The sequence below is a fragment of the Periplaneta americana genome, chromosome 8, assembly GCF_040183065.1.
Source record: "Periplaneta americana isolate PAMFEO1 chromosome 8, P.americana_PAMFEO1_priV1, whole genome shotgun sequence".
NCBI lineage: Eukaryota > Metazoa > Arthropoda > Insecta > Blattodea > Blattidae > Periplaneta > Periplaneta americana.
This window is the reverse complement of record NC_091124.1, coordinates 20,762,228-20,785,667: the sequence shown is the minus strand read 5'-3', so window position 1 is coordinate 20,785,667 and position 23,440 is coordinate 20,762,228. Positions and strand designations below refer to the sequence as shown.

The 23,440-nt window shown below is 34.8% G+C and overlaps 1 protein-coding gene across 1 annotated transcript in view; it reads right to left on the bottom strand.

The window, feature by feature from the left end:
* The window catches only part of LOC138704550 (protein phosphatase 1 regulatory subunit 36-like), a 74,454-nt gene extending 59,877 nt beyond the window's left edge, over nucleotides 1-14,577 (bottom strand). Inside the window, exon 1 of the mRNA XM_069832572.1 lies at nucleotides 14,475-14,577. The gene's annotated coding sequence lies outside the window, so the exon portion shown is untranslated. The remainder of the gene's footprint in view (nucleotides 1-14,474) is intronic.
* Nucleotides 14,578-23,440: the final 8,863 nt, after the last annotated feature.

Genomic DNA, 23,440 nt, shown 5'->3' with positions numbered 1-23,440 from the left:
AAATTATAATCGAAGGTGTAGAGAAATTGCAAGATTATTACATTAATTTGTGATCTTATACATAATTTTAAGCAATATTAATGAGATAATGCACAGAATTGGCGTAGTTCCAAATAAAACACCTATTATATAGTTGGTTTGCGATAGTAAAAAAAAAAAAATAAAAGCAAAATTACTTATGGTTACAAACTATATACCTGTCATCAAATACTCAACAATAGTAAAATCTATAATACAAACATAGTTATTGTTGTTATTACTATTATTATGTCCCAAAGATAGACACCTTGTTTTACATAGTGCATTAGGATTTTATAACATCATTAATTTATATACAAGTAACAGCTACAGTCTTGCGTGGATGTGGTGTATAAACTCTGTGAATTGTTTGTAACAACATTTTTTTCTAAGAAAATGGTAAAGGGGTGTGCAGTAATTTAAATTGCAGTCCGAGATATGATATCTTAAAAAGTGTCTTTTCCTTTCGAACACTGGACAGTGAAAAATCAAATGTTCAACAGTCTGATTCTCTTTGCATATGCACAGAGATTCTTCTGCACTTTTGATCCTAAATCTTTCAAAGTAGGAACCGAATTTTCCATGGCCGGTCATAAATTGGGTGTAAAAAGAAGTCGCTTGAGAACTGACTGCAACATAGTCTGTCTTGTACATTGGGAAAGAATAATTTCTTGGTCACAAAGCCTTTAACACTAGAGTTCCAGTATGTATTCCACTTGAGTGTAGAATACATACTGGAACTCTAGTGTTAAAGGCTCTGTGACCAAGAAATTATAATCAGAGATTAGTAAAAGTATTTAGAGATGTTCAATATGAATTATCTCTAAATAGGTGAACCTGAAAAAGCCTGAACAGGCGAAATCATTACTCCTGTAACACGCATAAAATTTGTAATGTTTGAATGATTTATGTATATATTATTCATAAACTTTAAGACAAAATAATGTAAATTAAAGACAGAACTTCTCAAAATATAAATTTTGTACTAGATCGATAATAATTTAACTTACAAGATACAAGGATTGCTGGACATTGACTCGTATACATTCTCAACACTTGTACATTAAGTTTACAAGCTAAAGGTCGTATATAAAATCTATATCATTTTTTCCCCTTATCTTTTACATCTTCCTATTCCCTATTCTTATTGCAGTATTCTAAATGCGAGACATCCTTTTAACTGTTGCCTATAATTTCAAAGACTGATAATTAAAGCCCTGATTTCCATGGAAATGCATATTTTTATATAACCTCGTTAAACTTCTCAAACTTTGCAAATATTCACTTTATGACATCAGTTACACATACTCTCTCTATATATACCAGGAGCAGATTTCAACTTAGATCATGTCCTGCTAATAGGTGAAGCAATATTTGTCTGAAGAAGATAAGAGGAAAGAAGAACATTTGAAACATATTTCAAGAGACAGCCGCTACATTAGAACCCACACCTGAGAATAGTAATGACGAGACGAGAATTTCATGCACTATAAAATCCCAAAATATGTTGTTGTTGTTTTCTAATGCCAGGCGTTTGACAATAAAGTCATTTGACCTCTTGCATTCCAATATTTTTCAAAGATATTATCATGACCAGCCACTGAAGCACAGATTTTGAGGTGTTCCGAATCCATTTCTTGGTTTGAGTTGCACAATGGACAGTTAGGGGACTGATATATTCCAATTCTATGCAGGTGTTTGGCCAAACAACCATGGCCTGTCGCCAATCTAAATGCAGCTACAGACGATTTTCGTGGTAAATCGGGAATTAACTGTGGATTTTGATGCAGAGAATTCCATCTTTTCCCTTGGGATTGTGTTATCAAATTTTGTTTGTTAAAGTCTAAGTATGTAGGTTTAATAAATCTTTTCACAGAGTAAAACGTAGATTTAGTAACAGGTCTGTAAGTAGCAGTGCTGCCCCTCTTTGCTAAAGCATCCACATTCTCGTTTCCCAGGATTCCACAATGGGATGGTATCCATTGGAATACAATTCTTTTATTGAGTGATATTAATTGAGAGACCATTTTAGTTATTTCTGCTGTTTGAGATGAAGGTGTGTATGTTTAGAGACTATTGATAGAATAGCTGCTTTGGAGTCTGACAATATAACTGCATTCCTAAATTTGATGTGGCATAGAAGATTTCTGAGACTTTCACTTATTGCAATGATTTCACCATCAAAACTTGTTGTTCCATATCCAAGAGATCTATAAAGTGAGAAGAGACAGCACATAACACCTGCACCGGCACCTTGTTCTCTGGAGATCAAGGATCCGTCGGTGTATAAATGAAGCCAGTTTTGTGGAGGGTACCTAATATTAATTGCCTCTAAAGACAATTGTTTCAGTATTTCATTGTTTACTTCTGATTTCAGTATTTCTTCTGTTAAATTTAGATTATATTCTATATTTAATAGAGTTAAAGGGTTTGGTTTAATTTGTAAGTTTTCTTTTAAATTTGGGATATTGATTTTCTGTTTTAATTTTTGAACAATGGATATGAAACTTTTTTTGAGTTTTCAATCTACATAGAGGACGGTATGAATACTGGTTTAAGGGTCTGGGCTACCACTGACCCTATTATCACACAAAATATATTTTAAAAACCCTATAATAAAATTCCTTACCTATTTATATGTAAATTCCAGACGTCTTGATTGGGACGAAAATACTTTGATGGCTTCGTCATTGAAATTACAGTTGGGCCGCTTGCGAAGTTTCTGTAGAAATGACTTTTCAATGGACATCAGTGCCAAGCCGGATAAACGTTCTTGTGTATGAGTTGATCTACAGTAGGATTTTATTCTCTTCAACGCAGAAAATGTTCTTTCTACCGATGCTGACATAGCTGGTATTGTCACAATTAATGTTGCCAATTTAAGGACTTCAGGAATAACTTGGTTCAGCTGGTTTTCATATATGGCAGATAATATTTCATGGATAGGTTTGTTCGAAAAATCAAAGACTTCTCCTGAATATATTACACTTAATTCATTTTTCAAACGTACTTGATCAAAGTGACTGTTATAGGACTGAAATAATTTGTGTAGTGCCTCATTCAGGAAGTTTTCCCTATAAGCAGAAAATTTTTGAGAATCTAGAAGATGTGTGAACTGAAGCTTTCCATAATCAGAAAATCTGTCAGTAATTTCCATGTGCATATGATCTAGTATGCTGTAGTACAGCTGCCTGTATTTCAATTCATCATCTCCTTTTCTTCGCTTTAATGGTGGTTCCATTGTATTGGCTGAAGAATTTTCATTTTCCATATTACTCCATATGCACGGAAACCCACTACGTCTGAACTCGGATATAGTATGTTTTAACTTTGATACCTCTTGCAAGCAGTATGCTATGTCTAGACTTTTTGTCTGAAGAATATTGTACAGCACATCTGTATGTGCGAACACTCTAGCATAGACTTCAAGAAGAAATATATTCTGAAACTATGTGAAAAAATACAAATATCCTTGAGCCTGCCGCACAATTACATCATCATCCCAGTTTTCTTCAGAGTCATTACAAATGATATTTTCAAAGAAAGCAGTCAGTTGTTCTCTGTATTCCTTTACTGTATTTACAAGCCGAGATGTAAAATTCCATCTAGTTGGTGCTACTTTTGGGAGTTTCTTTTTCATAAATTCCTTGAGTTTTTCTTATCTTTTAGGAGATGATGAGAAAAATGCAGCTAAACCCGTCAGTGTTTTGAAAAAAAATGCGGCATTCTGGAATGGATAAAGTAGTTTGTTGCAAAACTAAATTGAGAACATGGCTGTAACAATGGACAAATAGTGCTTGAGGATACTTTTCTTGAACTTTTGTTTTTAAGCCATTAATATTTCCCGCCATAACTGAAGTACCATCGTATATCTGTGCAATTAACTTATTGCCGACATTGTATTCTGCTATAACACCTTCCACATGCTGAAACAAAGCAGCAGCAGTTTTGCCCGAACTGACATTTGTGAATCCTATAAACCGTTCTTGAACATTGGCAGTACTGTCGATGTATCTTAAAACAGTGGACAATTGACTCTGATTAGAGCAGTCACTTGTTTCATCAACAACAATGGCCACAAAAGGTGCTTCTTCTATTTCAGATTTTATGTTCTTTATCATAACCCCACTTATAGCAAATATTAAGTCATTCTGAATTGTGGGAGAAGTACCACGGAATACTGTTGAACTCTCAAGATGGTTGGCCAGTAAATGGTCAAATTCACTTAAGGAACTTAAATATTCAATATAATTTCCTCTATTGTCTGATTATGACCCCAAAAAGCCAATTCTTGTTTTCCTAGAAAGCAGACTGCGTTAATAAGACGCAGTAAAATCTCCCGATTTTTTTTCACAAGAGCATTGTGTTGGTTGATGTGTAGAGCTTTTTGCTTATCTAGCTGTAAATCAATTCTTGTCTTCCCAAAGTTTGCCAACTTCATGCTACTATAAATATAAGCTTTTGATTTGTCGTGTTTTAGGACTGCCGTTCGAAGGGAGTTCATATTAGAAAACCCCTCTTTTGACCACACATTAGTTTCGCGGCTAAATAACAAACATGGCCAACAAAATAGTTTAGACAGTTTAAACTACCACAACCAATTCCACTTACCATATGATGTTGAAATGAAATGGCGTGTGTACTCACGCTGTTTTTCTTTTACGTCCATGGACAAATTTAACTCAGGAGTTGGTCTTTCCATTTTCACAATTTCAACTTTCTCGTTGTATGTACGACGGTTAAAAGGCACTTTTAATAAACCTTCTATTACACAGTCATTTTCAACACAAACCTCTCCAGAAACTTGTTCTGCCATATTTTTCACAATATCACTTAATTGGGAAATTAAAAACTTAATAATTCACAATTAATATAACTCTAAGACACTCGAACAAATCACAAATTTAAAATACTGCACTGCAAGAACACAGTCACATTAATGAGCTAGAGTACTAAGCTTATTGTTGCTTCGCGCCTTCCAAGAAACCGATCACGAGAGCGGCAACTCACCCGCCTACACTACACAATAGAAACTGAAGGGAGTGGGGGACGGGCAGTTGTGCGACGTGAGCGGAACGGTCACAGGCTACCCTTCGCAGCAGCGGTTTCTCCAGTGATGCCGCCTTGACAACTTGTTTCTTTTCGAGAGCAGAGAGCGCATATAAATCTAACAATTACTTTAATTTTAATTACTGTGGTAAAACTAATACGGTAATACAAAATTATTACATTATGTTATATTGTAAACTTTTTCTTTTGTAATTTCCTTGGGCTACCGCCGATAGCCCCGGTAGTCCGCAAAATACGCCCCTGGTATGAATGCCAATTGTTTCCTGGTAATCTGATAAGTTTTTCATATTGAATCAGTGCTTTTTCTTCTATTGTCATTTTGATGCTGTTAATATTAGTGAGGAATCTCATAGAATCTATTGGAGTTGTTTTGATTCCACCAGTAATGAGTCAGAGCTTGGTTTTGATCTTATTCTATTTCGTTTATGAAAGGTGAAGTAATTAAAATTTCTCCGCAGTATGTCAGCACTGGCAGTATAAACATTTTGTAGGTAGTGTTCAAAGTATTCCTAGAGCATCCCCATTTCTTTCCTGCTAGTCTTTTTAGAAGGGAGAATCTTTTACGAGCTTTTTCAGAAATGTATTTCAAATGGTTGCTCCATGTTAACTTACTATCGAAAAGTAATGAAATGAATAAGTACTAAGTTACAGAATTCTCGTCTCTCGTAATGACAGTACTGGATTCATCTAAAAAGCTATATATAGACAGCAGTAGAAGAAACAATAGGATACAGAGGTGTGAGAATTAAGAAACCCTGGGTCACAGGGAAAACGTTGGAGAAGATGGAGGAAAGGAGAAAATGGAAAAACATCACCTCACGAACCCCCTCAGCTCTTTATGTGACCCCCACTTTGGGAACCACTATTCTAGAACCTCTATTTTTACTAAATGCTACCAAATATTTGCTATGGAACAAGAATAATGACAATTGAAAATAATGTATTGCATTTATAGAGTTTTAACTTGGACAGTATCGATCTTGAAGACCACTCCTTCTAGGACGATTCCTCGGTAGTCTTCTACCGAGCCAAACATTTCGCAGTGTGTCAGGGGCGTATTTTGCGGGCTACCGGGGCTACCGGCGGTAGCCCAAGGAAATTACAAAAGAAAAAGTTTATAATATAACATAATGTAATAATTTTGTATTATCAGTTTTACCATAGTAATTAAAATTAAAGTAATTGTTAGATATATTTTGTGTAATAATAGGGTCAGCGGTAGCCCAAACCCTTTAACCAGTATACAAAAGATTTATTTATTTATTTCGGTCGGACATTTACATTTTTGTAATATAATATATGAGAAACCACTATTCAATGTATTCACAAAAACGTGCTGTTATAAAGAGTTTTGTAATTTTATATGTAATATATTTAAGAACTTGTAAATAATTCAAATTATTGTAGTAGATATAAGTGTTAATTTTAAGTAGCAAGACTGGATTACCCACGTCAATGTAATTTTATATGTAATATATTTAAGAAATTGTAAATAATTCAAATTATTGTAGCAGGTATAAGTGTTAATTTTAAGAAGCAAGACTGTGTTACCCACGTCAAATGAATTCTTATTATAATAAAGGTACGGTCACACGTCGTTATTTTTGCAGCGCTGCAGTACAAAAAACTGCGCAACTCTTGTACTGCGACGTGTGAACAACGGTGCAACCCGAAATGTAGCGGCTGCCGAACCTGCTGCCCGCTATTTTTCCATGCTGTGCGCAGCTTAAAAATAGCGACGTGTGAACAGGGTTCTCAGGGTTGCAGCCGCAGCATTTTTGATATCGGTTTTGTTGAAACTTTTGCTGCAGTTGCAACCAGTGTGACCACCCAAATGTGCCAATGATACTTTTATTGTTTGGATATATTTTAATGTTAAATGTGATGAAAATAAATTATTTGTAACAGTTATTAAATACACAACACAGTCTAAGCATAATTGCTGACGATATAATTCATTTTTGAAATTTTCCGTAGCGTAGTTCCAAACAGGAAATATTGTCTCTCCCACCGGAAGGATATAAATTAGGTGCTAGTTACTGCAGACAAACTCTTGAGGATGGAGGCGTGAGTGTATTTCTCAAATCTGACCTTAAATTAAAAAATATTGATCTTTCACATTTTTGCAGACAGGGATTTAGAAATTTGTGCTGTTGAATTAGAAAATGAAACATATAATTTCATTATAATATGTCTATATAGAGCACCATCTGGAGACTACGAAAATTTTATTCATATATTGGAAAAGGCACTAGAATACTTACAGAAACTGAAACGTGAATGCATTATTTGCGGAGACATCAATGTCGATTATCTAACAGAAAGCAATAGGAAAGATCAACTAAATTCATTGCTAGCATCTTTCAATTTAATTTACACAGTAAACTTTCCGACCAGAATACAAGGGGATTCAGCTACTGCAATAGACAACATATTCATCGGAAAAGAAAAAATAGGTATATCTCAAACAACCCCAATAATTAATGGTCTTTCAGATCACGATGCTCAACTCCTAAGTTTTTATTAACACATCATCAAAAAAAACCAACTAAAGTGAGATTCAGAAATATAAACAGGGAATCGTTAAATGATTTTGAAATAAATCTTAAAAATGAAACATGGGAATCAGTATACAGTCAAAGTGATATGAACAGTAAATTCAACGAGTTTCATAAAACATTTCTAAATATTTTTCAATCCAGTTTTCCTGTAAAGTATAAAAATGAAACAATATGTAACAATAGATGGATTACACAAGGTATTAAAATCTCATGCAAAACCAAGAGATCATTGTACATACAGAGCAGAAATAGTAATGATACAAACTTAAAACAACACTATAAAAATTATTCAAAAATTTTACACAAAGTAATTCAAAAAACTAAAAAATTACACTATAATACAACAATACAAAACTCTGATAATAAAATCAAAACAACTTGGAACATAATTAAAAAAGAAAGTGGACGATCAAAAAGTAAAGTAACAAACTATACCCTTATATCTAACAATACAAAAACGTCAGACCCAAATGAAATTGCAAACATATTTAACAAATATTTTCTTACAATAACTGATAACCTCAACATCCCCCAAGATAATGTTACTAACAGTTTAGATTCTTTAACACAATATTTTCCGACAAAATTCCCAAATATTCAAATATTTCCAACAAACAAACAAGAAATAATTGCAATTATTAAAAATCTAAAGTCAAAAAACTCCTCAGGGTATGATGAAATAACAAGCAAAATATTAAAAGCGAGTTCACATATTATAGCTGGGCCATTAAGTTATTTATGTAACTATTCAATGTTCAATGGTATATTTCCCGAGAGATTAAAATATTCAGTAGTTATTCCTATCTTCAAAAAGGGAGAAACAATGTCTCCAGAAAATTACAGACCCATATCACTTCTACCAGTCTTCTCCAAAATCTTTGAAAAAGTAATGTATAAAAGATTATATCATCATCTAGAAAGATACAACATTTTAGTCCCAGAACAATTTGGATTTAGGAAAAATAAAGGCACAGAAAATGCAACATTTAATTTAACTGGCAAAATTCTGGAGGCAGTAAATAAAAAATTTCAAGTTGGAGGGATTTTCTGTGATTTATCCAAAGCATTTGACTGTATAAATCATAAAATGCTGCTAGATAAATTGGATTATTATGGAATTAAAGGTGATGCACACCAATGGTTTCACTCATAACTCATAGAAAACGTTATGTTTTATTTAACGACGCTCGCAACTGCAGAGGTTATATCAGCGTCGCCGGATGTGCCGGAATTTTGTCCCGCAGGAGTTCTTTTACATGCCAGTAAATCTACTGACATGAGCCTGTCACATTTTAAGCACACTTAAATGCCATCGCCCTGGCCCGGGATCGAACCCGCAATCTTGGGCATAGAAGGCCAGCGCTATACAAACTTGCCAACCAGGTCGACTATCTCATAAATAGGAAACAGAAAGTTGAAATCAATACAACTATGAAATCTACATCGACATGGGGAACTATTAATAATGGAATTCCTCAAGGATCAATATTAGGTCCCCTACTTTTTCTAGTGTTTATAAATGATCTTACGCCCCTTATAAAAGATGTAGGTCATCCCATATTATTTGCAGATGACACAAGTATAGTAATTACAGCCAATAACTCCAACACATTCCAATCTTCAACAGAGGAAATTCTCTTCAAAATATGTGACTGGTTCTCAGTCAATAAATTAGTATTAAATTGTAACAAAACTAACATAATTCAATTTAAATCCTGTCCAAATTCAACGTCGCAAATTTCTAGCGCAATAATTAACAATAGTTCCCTATTAGAAACAACAACAACCAAATTTCTTGGCTTAAAAATCGATAATGTGTTAAATTGGAAAAATCATATTAAAGAAATTACCCCCAAACTAAATTCAGCTTGTTTTGCTATTAGATCTATGCAAAAGATAGTAAATATCAATACCTTAAAAACAATATACTTTGCATACTTCCACTCGGTAATGAGTTTTGGAATAATATTCTGGGGAAATTCCACAGATAGTAACAATGTATTTCTATTACAAAAAAGAGTAATTAGAATAATAGTAGGTGCGAAATCTAGGGAGTCGTGTAGGACTATTTTCAAAAAACTACAAATAATGCCCATGGCTTGTCAGTATATCTTTTCATTAATAGTCTTCCTCGTATGTAATCGTGAAAACTTTGTAACTAATTCAACAGTTCATAGCATAAATACACGTCAAAAAAATGACTTTCATACTCCATCGGCAAGTCTATCGTGCTATCAAAAAGGAGTGCGTTATATGGCAGTAAAAATTTTTAATAGCCTCCTTATCGATATAAAAGATGAAACTCAAAACATAAAATTATTTAGGGCCAAATTAAAGAAGTACCTAATTTCTCACGCCTTCTATTCTGTAGGTGAATTCATGACATTCAATAACACTTCATGAAATTGATACTAAAACTATGTGTTGTACTAGTAGACTATATTGTAAATCTCGTCTGTATATATTTCATCTAGACTGTGACTATAAATTAAGATTTTATAATAGTATTAAGTTTTTTTACTTGTTCCATATTCTAGCTGTAAGCATGTATGAATACCATGGAATGTTAATAAATACAATACAATACAACAGGAGGGTTGCCAACACTGATCTCGTGAATATACTGTTGGTAATCATTTAAGTATATAGGCGTTTTTAAAAGCTTTACAGTAAAAACAATGTCAATTTCTGAATACTAGATACGACAGACAAGCAAATAATAGATAAGGAAGCTTTCGTATGAGTTTCTTAATAATGCGAACATAACCACAAAATGTATATTGAGAAGCACTGCCATCGTGATCTAGACCAGGCCCTAATCAAGACCGTCTCTAAATGCAGGATGTGTGACGTCATTCGATGAGTCGGACTTTTCTATTTGAGAATACGGAGCTGAGTAAAATATATTACTTTAATGCGTGTCGGTGCTCAGTTTTATTTAGTATAATGTGTGTATAAGATACGTTCACTTCTTATTGCATAATATGTTGCACAAATAATTACAAAACTGTGTTATTTTAATGTGAACGGAGTTTTACATGTTAACATAACCTGTTTGCATCAACATTTTAAGTTTGGAATGGAAGCTATTCTGAGATTTAATAAAGAAGAATTATTCATATTGTGATTTTAATTTAGCACATCTATCTTCCTTACTTGTAGGTAGAACATTTACCACAGTCCCTCCTATGAAATTAGTGTAGATACGTACGGTTGTGTGTTACTCCATCTGGTAGGGTAGATAAATAGAATTCAATACGATCCACTATAGTAGGGAACAAATAAATAATACAATTAAATTGTTATTCAATGTAATGTGTGCATAAGTTCCATTTATTTGTTGCATAATGTGGCAGGAATAATTATAAAACTGTGTTATTTTTATGTAAAGAGAATGCAATACCAACTATATTCAAGTTTCCAACTCATTTGAAAAGAAAAGAGACTTCTAGGTCTCCACCAAAGAAGCGAAGTTTCGAAGACGTTTTCCCTTCTGTGACAGAGGAAAATTTAATAGAACATCACGAGGATCCAGGATTGTATAACATACTAACAGGAATATGCCATGGGCTCCTTTTCCTCTGGGCCCCTCAATTGTAGCTTGCTGTGCATTGCATTTATTTTTTAGTTTAACTCATGGATTTTTTATGCTTGTAAACTGAATAATAATCTCCTTCATATGTATTATCTACTTTTGTATATCTCAGTTGACTGAATTGTTAATGATTTTAAATTTAATTAATCTGCTCGCTGTGTATTCCATATTTTTGTATAGCTCAACTGATTGAATTGTTTATGCTTTCAAACTGAATTAATCTGCTTGCTGTACATTGTATGTTTTGTATAGTTCAACTGCTTGCTATGTAGTGTATATTTTTGTAGAGCCATCAACATAGCTCAGTCGGCAGACTCACTTGTCTGGTGATCTGGTGCTGTACTTGGACTGATTATCTGGTTGGGTTATTTCAGAGGTTTTCCCTAACCGTATGGCAAATGTCAGGTAATCTATGGCGAATCCTCGGCCTCATCTCATCTCGCCAAAAAATTGTGTAACTCTAGTTCCACATCCAAAAGCTTTAATGTTAATCTAGCTAACCTAAGATGTATGGAATAAAATGTTTCTGCATGGGTTTACTGACGACCATTAAAAATAAAGTGTTAGTAAAAATGAGATATACGAGTTATTGCGATATAAAATAAGATTCATACGATGCAACTATCCTGGACTAGGCCTACCCTTTCCGTTTCATCCTATAGAAACCACGCCCACTTCTGTACTTGTTCCACATCTTAAAACTTCAATGTCAATGTGAGATTTGTAGAAGAAAATTATGCGTGGCTTTTCCTTCCCACTGGTAAAAATGGGATATATGAGTTATTGCAATATAAAATAATTTTAACAAGATGCAATATTCTAAACATTCTCTTTCAACCTTGTCCTATAGGAACCACGCCCACTTGTATCCACATCTTTAAGCTTCGATGTTAACGTAAGGTGAATGGAATAAATTGTTCCTGCATGAGTTTTCTGACAGCTGTTAAAATAAAGAAGTGTTAGTAAAATGGAGTATATAGTTAATGTGAGATAAAATAAAATTCGTGAGTTGCAACATGTTCTATACAGTCACTTTCTGTATTATGCTATAGGAACCACGCCCACTTCTTGACTAGTTAAAACATGGCGGACATAGGTTCAAAAGTTTCAAAGATGGCGGCGCGATCGCCACTCTATATTCTACCGAGCCCCTACCACGCCGTAGTGGAGAAGTGAGACATATGTTCCCAAACTGAAGCAGCAGAAAGCCGCCATTTGTTAGGTAGAAAACGCGCGGGATTTCGAAACCGCTATTTGAATACTTGTATTGCGTATCCGAAAGTTAAATGTTTTTGTTTAAAGGAACAATACTTCCTTTGCGATACCTTTAATACCGTGTCTCTACTGTCAGCAGAGTTGCTAGGTTCTCTGCGAGGGAAGTCGGGATATCAGAAGCTAACCTAAGACATCAGACTTGTCAACAATTTAGCCTATCATAAGATTTATAGCAGTTTTCTGTACAGTCTTCACATGCTTTTTAATGTAATAGGCCTATTCGCCTCCATGAGAAACACTAAAATACGGACACACAGTACAGTGAACATTATACTTGTTTTTTTTTTTTTTTTTTTTTTTTTTTTTTTTTTTTTTTTTTTTTTGTAATGGGACATGACAGGAGCGTTGCGATCGGAAAAACAACTGAATGTCACATAGCGTGGTAGGCCTGTTGCCAAGTCCTCTTGCCTTTTACTATGGTAACAACGGTTGAGTTGCCAAACTTACCGTTCCCACATGGCGAGTGCTTAATAGCTCTCTTGGCGACATTTATTGTGCACATAATTTTAGCATTGATACGTTTCGTCTTTGATTCTCTGTCAATTTTTGTATTGTTTTCTTTTCTTCACGTCAATTGTCAATGAATGTTTTAACGTCAGCCATGTTAACGACAATTGCTAGCTCCCATCAGCTGGCAGCGTGGAAATCCATATTGGCTACATGGCACTGTAGTTCCAAGCTCGGCCGCTAAACTGTCATGTCCCATCTTTCAAAAAAAGAAGTATAGAATATTTTTTTTCTAACCGCGAATAGCCTATGTTTTAACAACTTGCTAATAAATTAATTTTGAAACCGGTACTGCAACAGTTTTACTATCTGACGATGAATCCATGTTTAAACATAGTTCACTAAACTATAAAACTTAGCAATTGTATGTCTCTGTTATTAGTGTAAAGTACGATATCAAAACGCTATCTTTCTTGCCAGTCAACGCAATTGAAATACACAATGTTTATTAATTGCGAGAACAGCGACTAGGGACCGGAACGGAATAATCAACAATGCGGTAGAACTAGAAGAAGTATTATTTTGCGAGTTTAGTTACCTTACGGCAATCAGCTGGGCGACCTCAGAGACTTCCTAAATATCCGCAGGTTATCTCTGTGTTTACAATGTTACCATTTGAGTCAATATATAAATAAAAATATCGGACTATAGGAAATACAGACTAATTTGTTTAAATATGTTCAAGGCTAATATTTGTAAATTCGGGATTTTTGTCAATCCCGACTCCCTTTAATCGGGACTCAACCAGGAAATTGGGAGAATCTCGCCTAAATTGGGATACCCGACAACCCTGGCTGTCAGACATAGGTACTGTGTTCAGACTTGCATCATTTTCATAGGAAATCTGAATGTGAACATTCATAATCACGGTTAATAAAAGAATTAATATGTCAAATTTTTAATTCAATCTGTAGGTTGAACTGCCGTATGAAGTCAAAAAAGTAGTAGCAGCAGTAGCAGGAATAGTAGTAGTAATAATAGCAGTAGCAGCAGCAATAGCATAAGAACATGTTTCATTAATCCGTAACTAAGACAGGAATTACTTTCAATCAGTTATATTAAAAAATATTTTTTTATATAATTTATGCAGTTTCTGGATGTTAAAATTCGGTGAATAATTTTATTATTCATGTTATTTATGTATGCACTGAAACAACAGCTGTTTGAAGAAAATGAATGATATAGAGTGAGTGAAGGACAATAACAGTGTATAATAACGTAGTTTGAAAGGTACTGTAATTACTATCTTCGAAATGAGTTGAACACACTGAATGATTCAATGTAGGGTAGAAATTCTCTCTGCGTATTGCACCTATCCACTTTCGGTTAAGGGAATCTTTATTCAGAAGAAACTTGAAGCATAAAGAGTCATATGGCAAGTACAATAGTTAGTCTTCTGTAACATAAAATGGAGGAAAAATCGTCGTAGAAATGAAGGATTAACTAACCAGTGAAATATAACATTCCTTCCTTCTTTATTGTTATATCCGTTTGCATTGCTGCAATAAAAAGCAGCACACGAAAGAACCATACCTTTCAGCTCTACCAAACAAATGGCCGCTCGTCAACTGTTCAATTTGAGAACATAACACTAGCGCCAGTGAGCGGTCCAGCGGTTATTTAGTAAGTCTATGTAATCTACTTTTAGCTCGTTGGTGTGAACCTTCGAGCATTAAAGTATTATATGTTCGAAGATGTGAACAGACTCGCAACCAGTGTTTCCAACTGGACGGGAATTCTTCCAAACTGACGGAATTTCAACGTAGCAGACGGGAAAAAAATGGCTTTGACGGGTGACGCATTTCCTGGCGGAAATTACGATTTACATTGGCGGTTTTTTTTACTTTTTTTTTAGCTGCTGTCATTTTCAATTATTTAATTTTTGGGGAATCTTACTTTTTCATTGAATAGCCCTGTCCGTACTTACCATTTTAAGGAATCTTCCGTTTCAAATTTCCTCGTAATCAAGTCAGAGGTTGACGGTTACGCCGAGTATGAACGTTGATGCAACTTTCCTGCGACTTGAAGACACGATTACTACCTTGTATTGGAATGTGAGGTGGAAGGTCGGCATAACAAGTGTGTATCCCAGATAAGACCTCGTTCCCAACAGAAGCTGTCTTTATCAGGCCTGCAGCAAGTGGACACATAGCTTGGCATTGGTTTAAAAATTAAACAAACATATTCTATTAAAACGAATCGGTGACTCACGTATCCAGAATCTTGAGATGGAGCTGATTGCATCACAAAGTGTAAGTAATTATTCTGTGTGCGTTCTGTGTAGTGGAATGTAGTGTGGCCCGTAAGTGTACATTTGTTTCTATATCCCGTTACCTACATTGTATTTTTTTTTAAGTGAAACGATTATTAGTGTCTGTACTGCTTTGTGAATGTTTTATTGACAGATTTAACATGTCAGAAAAGAAAGATAAGAGCTATACTAGAAAATTCAGAAAAGAGTGGTTAAATGATGAAAGAGTGAAGGATTGGCTGTTGGAGGTGCTTGGAGACTCTAGTATTGCGCGGTGCAAGTATTGTCAGTGCAATCTGAATGTGCGATTGTCAGATTTACTCGATCATAGAAGAACTAAGAAACATTTAAAAGCATCAGAACCATATTCAACTTCGCGCCAGTCAAAATTGCAATTTATACCAGTCAAACATACGTACGAATGTGCAGCTGCTGAGGCTGCTCTTTCACTTTTTGTAATTAACCATTGCTCAATAAGGTCTGCTGATCATCTTTCCGATCTTACCAAGAGAGTTTTCAAAGGTGCTGACCATGCTTCTCTTTTACGACTTCACCGCACAAAATGTAGTGGTTTGATTAGGAATATTCTTTTCCAACATTTTAAATCAGAACTACAGAGCGATATTGATAGTGGCCACTTTAGTCTTCTTATTGACGAATCGACAGATATTTCTGTCATAAAACTACTGGCTGTGTGCATTGTATATTCGAAACAAGAACATACAATTGTATCCACTTTTCTTGGAATTGTTGAACTAGAACAGGGAAATGCAGATTGTATTGTGAGTGCAATAAAGTCATTACTTTCAGACTACGGGTTAGACAGGTAACAAATGAGAGGCGTGGGGACCGACAATGCGTCAGTAATGGTAGGCATTAACAATGGGGTCTATCAAACTGAAGCAGGAAGTCAGTAATCTTGTATTGATTCCTTGTGTATGTCACTCAGTTCAGTTAGCTGTATCTTCTGCTGCAGAAATGTTGCCAAGAAATGTTGAATTTTTAATATCTGAAACTTATTCTTGGTTTTCAAAGTCATCTTCTCGACAGATCACATATAGATTTTTATTCCAAGCAATACATGATGGAGCCGATCCCCTTAAAATTGTACAGCAGTTAAATACAAGGTGGCTATCGATTGAAGTTGCTGTCAATCGCATACTAAATCAGTGGCTTGAATTAGACACATTTTGAGACATCTAGACTTCAAATAAGTGCTACGCAGCCGAGCTCTTATATGGTATGTACTGTGACGTCATCAATAAACTCTATCTTGTATTTTTTAAACCATATCTAGAAGAATGTCAGAAAGTCAATAAGTCATTCCAGTCAAGTACAGCAGATCCTTCGAAGCTTCTTAAAGATTTAATTCTACTCATTGTAGGTATTACTAGACGAATTGTTGTGCCTGGTTATAGGGGAGATCTGCTAACCGTGGAAGTTAGAAAATACAAGTCCCCTAATATTTATCTTGGCCATGAAGTAGAAATTTTATTAACTGATTTGAAAAAGGACAATAAAATCAGCCCTGATAATGAAATAGTGTTTCGCAATAGGTGCGAAAATTTTCTGTTTTGCTTAGCAGACGAACTCCAACGGCGACTGCCGAGGAATGTACAGGTTTTGCAAAAAGTGTCTTTAATTGCACCAGAACAGTGTTTAAGAGTAGTTAAAGAGAGTATAATCCCATTAGCCAAAGAATTAGGGCTAACTGGAAATGTAATAACAAAAATTTATTTTCAATGGTCTAAATTAACGATATATAACTACAACGTCTTTGAAATTAACCACTGTTCAGTGGCAAAATGTTACCAACACAATTGAATTTTGGCATGAGATCGTGTCATATAAGGATGCAAGTTCTCAAAATCCATTTCAAGAACTCTAGACTTTGCCATGATGATTTTGGTTTTACCGTGGTCGAATGCTGGCGTGGAGAGAGCATTTAGTATGCTCAACAATGTGAAAACTTCCCTTAGAAATAGACTTAAAACCAATATGGTGAATTCGATCCTAACTGTGCGTGCTGGACTTAAGCGTGTACAAAAATGTTGTCATGACTATACCCTACCAGACGATGTTCTCAACCAAATTGGCACAATAGCAGCGTATCGCAGCGTAGACCAACCCAGCACATCAACTGCAGAACTAGAGGCAGATGATGTGGATGAATTATTACTTTAATCAAGATTGGTAAGTTGTGTTAAAATTTGCTTTTTTACTTATATATAAGTAGGTATATTGAGTGGATCCTTTTTTTAATTTTGACGGATTCTGACGGATTTCCAGGTGTTTTACTGACGGGAATATAATTTATGTGTTGGCAACACTGCTCGCAACCTCCAGTTGCAGCGCGCTACTTTTGGCTAAAGGTACGGTCACACGTCGCTACTTTTGCTGCGCAACTTTTGTACTGCAGCTGCAAAAGTTGCGTGTCGTGTTCACACGTAAGTCAAAAGTAGCGCGCTGCACGCTACTTTTCGTGCTGCGCAACCCGAGTGCTGCAAAAGTTGCAACTGGAGGTTGTGAGTCTGTTCACACCAAAGACGTTTTATAGTTTAAATCCGTACGTTGTGTTTTGTCTGCGTTACTCGATGTTTTTTTTTTTTTGAATTCGCACAAATTTTATTATCCGTAATTTTCGTCTTGTGAACACTTCTGATATCAAATTTAATTTCTCGCCCATTTTTGTCCGACTCTACCATTTGGGGGATAAATTCGGACAAAATAATATCATATTCGTATTCTGTGATCCCAAAGATCTCCAGATATCAACTTTCGTCGAGATCGGACGACTTGAGATTTTTCATTCCCTTCTGCTTTTTCACTATTCCTTAGATGGTATTTAAAAAATCGGAAAATATTTAATCAAAATTGTTGAGAGTAACCTTCATTTTTAAATGTTACGTCTCTACGTCGCAGTGGTCTAAAATCCATATTTAAGAGGGCAAATGCAGAAAAATGACATGTAAAAAAATGAAATTAAACCCTTAAATTATTTTTCCTATATAACTGAGTAACACTCAATTCATAATTTTAATCAGCGGAGGTGGCTGCATAGCGAGATAAGAAGCCGGTAACATGCCACCCAGCATTTTTACTCAGCAAGCGCCGCGAGTCTGCCTTTTTTTTTTTGTGCTGTAACTCTGTTGTAAGTGGTCGATTCCATTCATATTTGGTATCAACATGTCAATAGTTTTTTGGGTATGTAACACTGTTTGTTTTTGTTACATTTAATGTTATTATAGTATGTAAAATTAGCATGAATGGACACGGGACAAAATATAAATTAACCATTGAGTGCAGACATTGCTAAGATAGAGAAAAAAAAAACCCTTTAGTTCGTCCAAAAATGATTTTTTTTTTCACTTCCTCCACTATTTACTTCTATTTTAAATCTAGTCTTAAGGTGCGCAGATTTGCGTAAGTAATAATTTATGAGCACTATTCTTTCGAGGTGCAGTAGTGCAATTTTTCTCGGTTGCAGTTATTTCAATATATGTGAACCGAATCTGCTTCCGCAGTATAATTCAGGGAATTCAAGATGACAGCTTGTTAATTATGTACCAAATAAGCTTCCCGAGTGCCCAAAAGGTGCAATAGTACCTAAAATGTTACATTCCCCCCCCCCCCATACGATAATTTATCGTTGTAGAGCAAGAGGATAAGGAATATGCGTTTTTTAAACGAAATGGACATTAGCTTAGTGAGCTACTTATTAAATTAGGTTCTCCTCGTGATAATAATAATCCGTGGCGCTACAGCCCGTGAAGGGCCTAGACCGACCAGCCGGCTGCTGGCCTCATGCCCACATGTCGAAGCAGAGGTGGACGATCATCCAACCAGAATGGAGGTATCGTGTGGTTAGCACGATGATCCCCCCAGCCGTTATAGCTGGCATTCGCAACCGGATTTCGCTACCTATAGTAGCTCCCCAAGTGCATCACGATGCTGGGTGAGCACCGGTCCTATACACTGGCCGAAATTTCATGAGAAAATTTCTTCTCCCATGAGGACTCGAACCAGCGCGCATTCCGTAACGCGAGTCCTAGGCAGGATGCCTTAGACCGCGACGCCACGGTGCGGGACTTCTCCTCGTGATAGTAATGAAAATTTATAGAAAACTTACCCCTGCAAAAAGTCGTATCTGCCCAAGAAAGTTTTTGCATTACAGCACGTATGGGGTCGAAACAAAGGCAATCCAGAGAATTAGAGCTTGTATACAAAACAGGTTTACTACCTGTAATTACTGTATAAAGTTTTATAAAAATCTGTTAAGACAGAAGAAAAGTTACACATTTTGTCTAAATGCATCCCCCTGTAAGGGACACATCTGCTTATACCAATGTAAACAGAGTTTGTACACAAAACAAATATACTAAGTGTAACTACTGTACAAAATTTCATAAAAATCTGTTAGACAGGACAAAAGTTACTAATTTTGTCTAATTGCGCCCCCCTATAAGGGGTAGTTCCCCTTATACCAACGTAACGAGAGCTTGTATACAAAACATATATGCTACTTGTAACTGCTTTGTAAAATTTCATAACAATCTGTTAAATAGGAGAAAAGTTACTAATTTTGTCTAATTGCGCCCCCCTATAAGGGGTAGTTCCCCTTATACCAACGTAACGAGAGCTTGTATACAAAACATATATGCTACTTGTAACTGCTTTGTAAAATTTCATAAAAATCTCTTAAATAGGAGAAAAGTTACTAATTTTGTCTAATTGCGGCCCCCATAAGGGGTGGTTCCCCTTATACCAACATAACTAGAGCTTATATACAAAACATATATGCTACTTATAACTACTGTGTAAAATTTCATAACAATCTGTTAAATAGGAGAAAAGTTACTAATTTTGTCTAATTGCGCCCCCTATAAGCAGTAGTTCCCCTTATACGAACGTAATCGGAGCTTGTATACAAAACATATATGCTACTTGTAACTGCTTTGTAAAATTTCATAAAAATCTGTTGAATAGGAGAAAAGTTACTAATTTTGTCTAATTGCGCCCCTCTATAAGGGGTGTTCCCCTTATACCAACGTAACGAGAGCTTATATACAAAACATATATGCTACCTGTAACTACTGTGTAAAATTTCATAACAATCTGTTAAATACGAGAAAAGTTACTAATTTTGTCTAATTGCGCCCCCTATAAGGGGTCGTTCCCCTTATACGAACGTAATTAGAGCTTGTATACAAAACATATATGCTACTTGTAACTGCTTTGTAAAATTTCATAAAAATCTGTTAAATAGGAGAAAAGTTACTAATTTTGTCTAATTACGCCCTCCTATAAGGGGTAATTTCCCTTATACCAACGTAACGAGAGCTTGTATACAAAACATATATGCTACCTGTAACTACTGTGTAAAATTTCATAACAATCTGTTAAATAGGAGAAAAGTTACTAATTTTGTCTAATTGCGCCCCCCTATAAGGGGTAGTTCCCCTTATACCAACGTAACGAGAGCTTGTATACAAAACATATATGCTACTTGTAACTGCTTTGTAAAATTTCATAAAAATCTCTTAAATAGGAGAAAAGTTACTAATTTTGTCTAATTGCGGCCCCCATAAGGGGTGGTTCCCCTTATACCAACATAACTAGAGCTTATATACAAAACATATATGCTACTTATAACTACTGTGTAAAATTTCATAACAATCTGTTAAATAGGAGAAAAGTTACTAATTTTGTCTAATTGCGCCCCCTATAAGCAGTAGTTCCCCTTATACGAACGTAATCGGAGCTTGTATACAAAACATATATGCTACTTGTAACTGCTTTGTAAAATTTCATAAAAATCTGTTGAATAGGAGAAAAGTTACTAATTTTGTCTAATTGCGCCCCTCTATAAGGGGTGTTCCCCTTATACCAACGTAACGAGAGCTTATATACAAAACATATATGCTACCTGTAACTACTGTGTAAAATTTCATAACAATCTGTTAAATACGAGAAAAGTTACTAATTTTGTCTAATTGCGCCCCCTATAAGGGGTCGTTCCCCTTATACGAACGTAATTAGAGCTTGTATACAAAACATATATGCTACTTGTAACTGCTTTGTAAAATTTCATAAAAATCTGTTAAATAGGAGAAAAGTTACTAATTTTGTCTAATTGCGCCCTCCTATAAGGGATAATTTCCCTTATACCAACGTAACGAGAGCTTGTATACAAAACATATATGCTACCTGTAACTACTGTGTAAAATTTCATAACAATCTGTTAAATAGGAGAAAAGTTATTAATTTTGTCTAATTGCGCCCCCTATAATAATAATAATAATAATAATAATAATAATAATAATAATAATAATAATAATAATAATAATAATAATAATCTCTTTCTATTATCTAATATTATTTGAAATATATTAACATTCTATGTATTTTAGCTTAATTCTGCTACACAGTTTATTTCAGTGTTTAATTAATAGTTCATAGTATTTTGGTGTTTAATTCACAAATAACTCATATACATGTAACTCTCATTTAAATCAAATTGTTGAATTCTTTGTAAGTTCATGCATATGTATATACTCTTTTTGCTGGTTGAGTGGAAGAGAAGGCCTTACAGCCTTAACTCTGCCAGCTAAAATAAATTATTATTATTATTATTATTATTATTATTATTATATGGGATAGTTCCCCTTATACGAACGTAATCAGAGCTTGTATACAAAACATATATGCTACTTGTAACTGCTCTGTAAAATTTCATAAAAATCTGTTAAATAGGAGAAAAGTTACTAATTTTGTCTAATTGCGCCCCCCTATAAGGGGTAGTTCCCCTTATACCAAGGTAACGAGAGCTTGTATACAAAACATATATGCTACCTGTAACTACTGTGTATAATTTCATAACAATCTGTTAAATAGAAAAGTTACTAATTTTGTCTAATTGCGCCCCCCATAAGGGGTGGTTCCCCTTATACCAACATAACTAGAGCTTATAACATATATGTTACTTGTAACTGCTTTGTAAAATTTCATAAAAATCTCTTAAATAGGAGAAAAGTTACTAATTTTGTCTAATTGCGCCCCCTGTAAGGGGTAGTTCCCCTTATACGAACGTAATCAGAGCTTGTATACAAAACATTTATGCTACTTGTAACTGCTCTGTAAAATTTCATAAAAATCTGTTAAATAGGAGAAAAGTTACTAATTTTGTCTAATTGCACCCCCTATAAGGGGTCTATAAGGGGTAGTTCCCCTTATACCAACGTAATCAGAGCTTATGTACAAAACATATATGCTACTTGCAACTGTTTTGTATAATTTCATAAAAATCTGTCAGACAGGAGAAAAGTTTCTAATTTTGTCTAAATGCGCCCCCCTATAAGGGGTAGTTCTCCTTATACCAACATAACGAGAGCTTGCATACAAAACATATATGGTACCTGTAACTACTGTGTAAAATTTCATAAAAATTTGTTAGGTAGCTGAAAAGTTATTAATATGTCCTGCTAAATTTGCATTCTAGACCACTGTGCGTCGGCTAGTTCAAAATACTTGAGTGAAATTTTTAAACTGGCATCTCCTTTCTCTCTCCTCTCTGCTCTTTGGGGGATAAAAAAAATCCTCAAAAGTTATTTGAATGTAAAATTGAGTACCGGGTCTATCCCGGGGGTAAAAGGCGGTCAGAGTGTGGTGCCGACCACACCACCTCATTCTAGTGCCGAGGTCATGGAAAGCATGGGGCTCTACCTCCATGCCCCCGCAAGTGCCTTCATGGCATGTTACGGGGATACCGTTACCTTTTTAGATGAAGTTGAAATTTTTTACATTCCTTATACATTTTAGAAACAATTCTGAGAGATGAGATGAACAGTCTAACTCAATTTTATAAAGGAGCTTTTGTTTTAAATTTAAGGACTGAATGGCTGCTGGTTCAAAAAATAAACCAGTATATTTTGATCATCATTACTTCCTATTTTACATCCCTTAATGTTCGTGTTTCGTAAAACTGCGTCTTATCTTTTGACTAAGGATTAACAGAAACCTACACACAGGGTTTAAGGAGATTTAAGATGATTAGTCAGTCCGTTGATTATAGAATAGTTTTTTTATATACACAGTATTGTATGTGTATATATATATATATATATATATATATATATATATATATGTCTTTATACTTTATAATAA